Source organism: Pteropus medius, unplaced genomic scaffold, assembly GCF_902729225.1.
Source record: "Pteropus medius unplaced genomic scaffold, Ma_sr-lr_union100, whole genome shotgun sequence".
NCBI lineage: Eukaryota > Metazoa > Chordata > Mammalia > Chiroptera > Pteropodidae > Pteropus > Pteropus medius.
Genome location: NW_024346062.1, coordinates 15,474,708 through 15,484,257, shown reverse-complemented (window position 1 = coordinate 15,484,257; position 9,550 = coordinate 15,474,708). Strand labels below are relative to the sequence as shown.

General features: G+C 32.8%; 1 long non-coding RNA gene across 1 annotated transcript in view; it reads right to left on the bottom strand.

Annotated features, from left to right (window-relative positions):
• Positions 1-379: 379 nt before the first annotated feature.
• LOC120612576 (uncharacterized) overlaps positions 380-9,550 on the bottom strand; it is a 176,354-nt gene continuing 167,183 nt past the window's right edge. The window contains exon 3 of the long non-coding RNA XR_005655497.1: positions 380-442. This is a non-coding gene — a long non-coding RNA (uncharacterized LOC120612576). The remainder of the gene's footprint in view (positions 443-9,550) is intronic.

The following is a 9,550-nucleotide window of genomic DNA, read 5'->3' as shown; positions in this document are numbered from 1 at the left end:
CTTTGTAAGTCTGGCTTTTTTTTTTTCTCATAAGAAATCTTCCTCATTTCCCACCCTCATTTAGTAATTCTGTGCTCTTTTTATTTCTCCTATGGTAATTATAAGATACCTCTTTGTGTTTTATTTTCTCTCTTGAAAGAACGTTAGGAATTAAATATTATTTAATAATATTAACTACTTCAAGGGTAAATTGTAAAGATTAAATGAGTAAATACGTGTAAAAGGTTTAAAACAGGGGTCAGCAAACTTTTCTGTAAGGAACCAGATAATTAATATTTTAGGCTTAGCAAGTCATATATGATCTGTCTTTCATATTGTTTGTTCTTTCCTCTTTTTCTTTTTTTTTTACAGTCCTTCAAAAATGTAAATTCAGTCTTTGCTTACCAGCTGTGTGGAAATGGGATGCCAACTGGATTTGGCCATGGCAGTAGGGTGACAACCCCTGAAACAGAGTCAAGTACATAGTAAATTCTCAATAAATTTTAGTTATTATTATAAATCACATATTACAATATTTTATTTATTGTCTGTTTACTTTTTTTCTAATGTTCACCATTAAAATTTGAACTCCAGGGAAAGATAGTGTCTGTGTTCATCATCATCTTATCATCATGCTACACATACAGGTACTCAAATATGTTTGTAATATTAATATAAAATCGCTGAGGACTAGATAGATTATTCAGTGAAAACAAGAAATATATGGTGTTGGTATTGGGACAATTAATTAGTTCTTTGCGGGGGCGAAGAGAAAAAAAATTGAGCCCACTCCTTAATAAAAAATAAAAGTCAGTTGAATCAATGGATTAAAGTTAAAAATAAAATTACAAAAGAGCTGGAAGAAAACTAGATTAAGAAAAACTCTTGTAGTAGCAAATGTGTTAAAAGAATATATAATTTATAATTTATAAAGGAAATTCATAAAGGAAAATAGGATAAAACTTCTGTATGATAAAAACAATAGCTAATTCAAGTACCAAATGACAAACCAGAGAATAAATTATATTATCAAATGTGTGATAATATAGAGTCGGAGTACCTGCTGGTAAGCTTATGGTTAGTTGGGTTCACTCATAAAAATAGTGGGATTTTAAATTGTTAAAATTCTTTGAAATAGCCATTACTATTAACTGCCAAATTAAACACAGTCATTGAAATAGAAATTCTATATAGGATTATACTCTAACACTTTATACTTATAAAAGTATGGCAAGATAGGTGCAAGAATGTTCACTGTAATACTGTTTATTAAAGCAAGAAACAAGAAACAACTCAATTGCCTATCTGTAAGGACCTTTTGTAGGTAAATAAATTGTGATAGGTCTGTATAACATATGAAAGTACGTTAAATGTTTTACAATTATTAAACAGAATGTAGTAAATCTAGATGCATTATGCAGAATGACTCTGAGTTAAATTTTAGAAAGCACTTAGTAGCATGGTATATACAGACTGTTCCCAATTTTCAAAGGTTATACAGGATTTTATGAGTTTTAAAATGGTTATTGGCTCTGGGGAAAGAGAACTGGGGAAGACAGTGGTGTGAAAGGGAGATTAACATTTACATTTTTTAATTTTTTTTTTTTTACCATATTCATGTATTATTTTTCAAATAAAAATACAAAAAAAATCTTAAAACAGTATTTTTTCCTAAGGAATATATATATACATTGGAAGAACATACTAAGATTTTTTTAAACTCTGGCATAACAAGTTCTTATAAAAACTTTCTTGATCATTGAATAACTTGAAGTTCTCAGCATAGTTCACATTTTACCACTTGCTAATTTGCTATTTCCTAAGTGTTTCTAGCAGATGATTTCTTTCCAGAAGTTTCTTTTTTTTCTTTCTTGATATTTGCCTTTAAATGTCTCTTTATCTCTGTAATTTGATTTTCATCCATATTAAAGACATATTACCATTTAAAAATTTAGTGAGAATAGAAGATATGGTAAGTGAAACTAATTCACATAGAAACAACTTAGATTTGAGTTTCTCTTATTTTACCAGTTTACTTATTCCATTATCTCTTCACGTCTCTCAAATTGCCTGAAAGTAGGTGAATGCTGTGCAGAATCTTAGTTTCATGTAATAAATCTAATTTTGGTTTTTCCTTTCACTCTGGTTAACTGAAAAACTGAAAGGAGCTTTACAAAAAGTGAAATTTGAATCAAGAAACTTCTTCAGTTCTTCTTTATCCTATACAATTCATGGTCAAGACCAATTTTCCTTGACTGTTGTAAACCAAACTGACCTTTCCTTTTATACATTAGATTTAAGGGATTTTCACAAAATCTTTTTTCTCTATTCAAGACAATAAATATTTATTGGGTAGGTAACTTATGCAAGGAATCAGCAAATATTATGAAGGCAACACAAAAGATGAAAAGAACATTTTTCTCCCTAACAATTTTAAGATTTTTGAGATAAAACTTAAAATAAGCAAATCGCCAAAAACTATCAGGGTACTGTTCTGGTAGATATCATGCATCTCCATGACTTTAACAATTTTACAGATGAAAAAAAAAGAAGCTAGAGAGATGCAAATAACTTAACCCAAATCATCCAGCTACTAAGTGGCTGTATTTGGATTCAATTTCATTTGATTTATCTGGAGACAGATCCAGTTTCCAAAGCACAGAAGCTAACCATTTATTGTATGCTGTCTCCAACAATAATTGCTAGACTGTATTGAGCATTTACTATGCAATAAAAATGATTTAAAGCATTTTAGTGTATTAATTTATTTAATCCTAATAATGGTATTATGAGGTTGTTATTACTATTGTAGTCACTTTTCAGATGACAAAAACAAGGTGCTCAAGATGAACCTGATGACTTGGATGCATCTGGGTTGGAAGTTCTGAAATGGCTTTCTCAGGGAAGTGGCATATGAAAAATCTGGGGTAGGATTTGGGCAGGATTTGGCAGATGTATATGAGAGAGTATACTAAGGTGCATGGAGGAAAGAGATCCAATAGAACTACCCAGGAAGAAGAAACCCAAAGGAGCTAAGCATGATTGAATATGCAAAGACAGAGTGTATGGGATACCAATGGCAATTCTGCAGTTTGGGGCCTAAATATGAGGAGGGTTGTGTAGTTAATGAATTTATGGTCTCATAAGAACTCTTTTTGAAAATGTATTGGCTCATGTTCTAGTAAATAGCATGCTTTCCTACAGTTTTAATGACCATGGATATGCTTATTCCTTAGTATTATTTTCCTCTCTTTACTTGAGCACTGGCCTGCTTTTACATTTGCCTTCTGGATACTTCCATTTGAGCTACTGCAAGTAACTTACCTATGCATTTCTAAAATTAATGCAGTTATCTTTTCCCCAAACTTTTTTTCCAACTTCTATCTACTTACCAAAACTAGAGTATTTAGAGTTTTTTAATTCCACCTTGATCTTTTCCCTTAATGTCATTTATTTACCAAATTTTACCTGTTATATCTTTCTTGAACCCATCTGCTCTTCCCCACATTTTCTGTCATTGCTTCAGCATAATCCTCCATCTTTTCTACTACATGGACCAGAGAACAGCCTTCTTCCTATTCTCCAGCTTTGACTCATTCTTCAAATGCCAATCACATTTCATCTTTCCTGTGACAATGTCACTGATCTTCCCATGTGTAGTCAGTCCCTCCTTTCTCTATGTTATAATTCGTATGTTTTGAGTGTTTTTATTTATGTCTCTCTGCTCTGATAGACAGTGTGCTTCTCGGAAAGAAACAATGCATTATTCGTTTCCCACATAGTATAGTCATAGTGTTTGACATATGGTAAGGACTCAATAAGCCGAATGAATAAATGGTGGAATGGAAGAGAAACACGTTAGTTAGATGTATAGTTGAAGAGCTCAGGAAAGAAGGCCCACATCTAATCCATCGGCCAATCTTACTGGCTCTACCTTAAAAATATATCCAGAATCTAAACACTTCTCAATACCTACACCATTCAGTCACTATCATTTCTTGGTCTGTTCCTGCAGTAGCTTCCCAATTACTCGCACTGATTCACATTTCCTCCTGCAGTCTATTCTTACTGCAGCAGCTGGAGTGACCTCATAAGACTTAAGTCATGTCACTTTTCGACACTGATCTTCTAATGTTTTCATCTCACACAGGTTAAAAATGATAGTACTTACAATGGCCTACAAGGATTGGCTTAATCTGGCAGACTGTTACCTTATCCCTAACAAGCCCAGAATATTCCTTGAGGCTTTCAAACACTGTTTGCTCTGCCTGGATGCACTATCCCAGTTATCCGTATGGTTTGATCCCTCTTACTACCTTTTGATCTTGGCTTAAATATTAAACTCCTCCATCCTGCATAGTAGACTATATCTTTATCTACATTACATCTATTTGTCTATCGTCTATTATCTATCTATCTATCTATCTATCTATCTATCTATCTATCATCTATCATCATCATCATCATTATCTATCATCTATTTAATCTATCATCTACATGTAGTTAAATATAATTTTACTATGTTAAATGATTATTAATAAAATGTTAAATGGTTATTTATAGAGTCAGATTTTTGTTTATTGTCTACACACCCCCTAGACTGTACTGTGGAAACAGACTTTTTATTCTTTTTTCTTCGGCCAAAGATATGATATTGCTTGATACACAGTAAGTACTCATAAGATATTTGTTCTAAGAATAAATTGTTTAAAAATTGAGACAATTTAGAAACAGAAATGACATTAGAACAGGATATACATATTTGACAAAGTGACCACGGACAAGACTGAGCAATTAGATTAAAGAAAATGAAATGGTACCTGATTGTTTATTTTGTAGATGGCTATAAAAACAAGAGTATGGATATTTTATTTGTCTGAGGGGGGAATGGGATGAGCCTTGAGGGTAAGGAGGGAATTGCTTTTTTTCAGAATTAAGGATGAGACAGGGATGCCAGGAGTGTGGTAATGTTGGGGTTTTGAGAGAGGACACACGTACTATCTGTCACTGGCAGAGGCAGCCAGAGCTGGAGCATGTGAATGCACATCTGTGCTGCAGGTGGAAGTGACAGCAGTGTCAGGGGTACTGGAAACCAGCTTGCTTTGAATAAATCTCATCACTTAGCCATGCAGGAAATGAGATCCTTAGGACATGGAGGAAAAAATGTCCTTCCTCAGGTCCCAGGGAAGGCTAGTTCTGTAAAGCAGGAGGCGGCTGGCAACACTGCTGCTATAACCTGGCTACCCTGAACACCATGAATGAACTTTTGAAGCAGCTTCTTATATATGCCTGTGTTTATGTGCAGGGACAATGTATATATGGTTTTGCAGACTGTTCATTGCATTAGGGCACCTGGTAAGTGGGGGCTGAAATCCAGCTTGTCTTCTCTTGCCTGTCTCATGCTCAGGAAGAACATCTTTTCCTAATTTCACTGGGGCCATGGTAGGCTAGTGACCATTAGACATATGTATGCAGGTAATATGTGTATAGATGTATATAAGAGGGGAGAGAAATGAATTTCTTTAAAGCAATGATGGGATCAACTGTAATTGAACAAAATACTGGAAAAGAGAAGATTTCTTCTCTGTTCCCTCCTACACCTACTTCTGCCCCTCTGGATAAATTCCTGTAGACCAGTAACAGTGGTGCATGCCTTAGACATGGCAGATGATAGGTCTGCCTGTCGTGATTGCCTGAGGGGGCAATGGCAGTAACAGTGGAAGGGCACAGACTTCTATGTGCCTGACAGACTTTCCAGATTTTTTTTCCCTGAAAATAATAATAAATAGGACTGAAACATTAGATAGAGAATATTGTCACCGAATTGAGACTCTCCAGGAAGAATTATAATTCAACTCTTGAGACAGGCAGGATGAAGCCTTTGTGCAATTTAAAATTAATATTAAATGGAAAGTGACCTCATTTTGCACTCAAGCTGTTAAAACAAGACAGATCTGGAACAGAAATAACTAAAAGTGAAAAAAGAATGGATGGAAAGTTTTTATTTAATAAAGACAGAGCAGGAATTTACAAATTACATTCAAACAAATAGAAACTTTCATTGAATTGAAATGTAAGTTCTGTTTTTGTTATTGTTGTTGTTATTTTGTGTGTTTGTGTGGTAGAAGAACAGTCAAATAGATGAATCACTGGCTGAACTGAACAAGAAGAAGAAGATTCATAAATGCACAAAAACACTTATTAGTGTACTTATGGCCAAGATCTTATCATTAGAAATGGAAAATAACAGATTGAAAAGTAATTAAATTAAAAAATCATTTATTTGGAAAGCCAGATGAAAGGAATATTTTAAAATAAAATATCAATTACCAAAATTAAATATAAAAAAGAAATAGGAAATCCAACCAAATGAACAACAAAGGAAGAAATTTAAAAGTTATTTAGAAGACATTGGAAGCTTTCATGGATAGGCAGCCACATTTCCTAAGACTTTGTACATAGGTAGTATAACACTCATTTCTCATTCTGACAAGAGAGAGCACCCAAAATCAGTCCTGATAACAATTGTTCATATTTCTTGAGTGCATGCTTTTTTCTAGAGCCTGTTATTAGTGCTTTATATATATAAATTAACTCAATTTTTGTTATCCATGAGTTCAGTACTATTGTTATCCTCCATTTACAGACAGAGGAAAATGAAAAGCAGAGGCTATGAAATGACATGGCTAGAATTAGAGTCAGATGCTAATGTCTTGGCTAAAGCTTAACACGATATCGTCAAGTGTGGTTCAGTACAGATGATTTAATAATAACACACATATATAACAAAAATTATTATGTAAGAGACCCAAGCAGAAAAATCATTTAGTATTTTGATTGATGTCAAAAGTATATTTAATAAAATTCAACATTTATTCTTTATAAAAATCTTCTCATAGCATCAAAAGTCATAGGTTCACACATTTCAGTTTTAATATGTTCTGCTATACTGCCCTTCACAGTGGATGTATCAACTTAATATTCCCTCTGTGAGGTAGAGGAGGGAGAGAGAGAATAAAAGAGAATGTATGTTTACCATATGCTTGATATTGTGCTATATACATTCTATCTCATTAATCTTCCTATGAACACTGAGTGATAGGTATTTTGAAGGGTGGCAATTGAGGCGGTGCAAGGTTCATTAATGTACTGAGATTTGTATAGTTAATAAATGAAAAAAAGATTTGAACCCAACTTATATGGCTCAAAAGCAATATTAATTCAATTTTACTTTGCATTTTGGGATATATATATATAGAGAGAGAGAGAGAGGCTAAGAATCAAGAATTTAAAAATTATTATTAATTTTACTCAAGTAAATCACTCCAGAATAACAAATGTCAAATCAGGAAATTTGACTCTGATTATAGCAATTTTTTTAAAGGTTCAGAGAAGAGAAATTGCTATTGACCAAAGGTGATTGTTATAAAAACAAATCAGTCAGTGAAAAAACTCATGAACAAACAAACGCACACAGTAATTTATAAGCATTTGAAACAAAATTATTGAACATTTTTCAGGTCAAACTCACTTCAGGAAGAGAAAATATATCACATACCAAATATCTTACTCATTCCAACCGAAAACAAAACTCAAGTAAACATTAGCATTAATTAGTTTACTGTTATTTCAATAAGGTGATGTGAGGTGATGTAGTTTTTTAATTAAGTGTCTCTATTATTAATTCATAATAGAGCAAGGCATTTAGATATTGCTATATAATAAACAGCACTCTAAGAAACCAGTCTGTGGATCACCTGGGGAAACCTTTGTGGATTATCGGTAGTCCTAAAATCACATTTTAAGGCCTACTGATGTAAGAGTAATCATTTTCACTGGGAGCTCCCATGGGCACGTATAAAAGATTCTAGTTCCACAGTGTGTCTCTGAATGTTACAAATTACACTTATTAGATGTTTACTCTGTGGCATCAATATTTTGGTGGGATGATTATCTTCAAATCTGTGATCTTTTTATAAAACATATAGATATTATACAAAAAAATTTTTTTAAATGATGGCACTAAATCATATGGATATTATAAGAAAGAAAATCTTAGGGGAAGGAAAATCATCAGCATTGGCAAAAGCCTTTCCATTTTCTTGGTTATTTGGTGTCCTCAGACTGAAATGCCAAAGGGAAGAATAGTAGAAATATCAGAGAAAACACAAATTATTCTGAAAAGTTTATTTATTCAAGAGTATTTTTAAAACTCTATAGATTCAGTACATAAATATGTGAAATACAAACAGCTTAACTTCTTGAGAGGTCAAAACAATTGATACTGAATCCTCTCAGTGTAATTACGGCCACGGTTTTGTAACTGACTAGAATGATATTGTGTCTCTTACCACACGATTAAAATCTGGCTGACTGTAGGCATGGCGACCTTCACTATCTATAGTGATGGTCCATGTGGTGATGGTAGAATGAATACACATGACATAGTAGTTTCACTCAGGAAGTATAAGTGTTGGGGAGACCAGATGGGGAATAGAGAATTAGGGCTAAAATAATCACCTAAATATTCAAGGATATAAAAATTCCTCTCTACACTTAGTGAAGTTTTCTGGTTTAGTTCTTGTTTGTTTCTCAACAAGTCATAAGACATAATCCATCATGAAAAAGTTTCAGGCAATAATGCTGTGGGGAAAAGAAATCCAAGGCAGTTTGTACTCCTATAACACACTGTTCTTGTTTAATGTGGGTTTTGAGATGCCTAGATGCTACAATGATTTCTATAACACAGGGATATTTCTATTTTCATAGAATGGACAACTAGACAGACGCATAAGTTTTGTTTTCAGTTTGGACTTATTTTGAGATTACTCACATGGTATTTCTAAAAGATAATTATAAATATTTTAATCAGATAACTTTCCTTAAAAAATGACTCACTCATTTTGCAGTTTTTATAACTGCCCCTACATTCGATCAAGCCCAGCTAAATAGCTATCTAAAAAATATGTATTTATCATAAAATTTATACTTGAGGAAATGAAATGCTCCCACACAAAAAGGACCAGGCATGAAAACAAAATGAATTAAATTAAGATCATAAACTATTACTGGATTGGTGCAAGAGCATTTCAACCTTTGCAACATCCCAAAAATATCACTTTACTGCATAATTCTCTTGTGAATGAAAATAAAGTGCTAATCATCTTTTAAAGATATATGATTGTTTCATTTTATTCAAAATGCATATTTCTAAAGTAGGAACAAGATCAATGTTTTGGATCTTTTCATGTTTTCTTCTCTTTGATAAAAAATAACACTTGGATATCTTTTGGAGTTCATTTTTAAACAATGATAGAAGTTAAGATTGTTAATCTTAGCCAACTAGGTTCACTTTTGGCTCAGTAACTTCCTTCATCCCAATAGCCTAAAACTGCCTAAGATTCGAGCTGTACTTTAGTTAAAATTATAATTTATGATCTGGCATTGATTTTAAGGCTAACCCAAATGGTTGACTATGCAAATGTTAACTATTTACATATCAAGGTTTTACTGTAAATATATCTAATATTTTCTTAGATCAAAAAAAATCCTTGGAAAGCTGTGAAATATT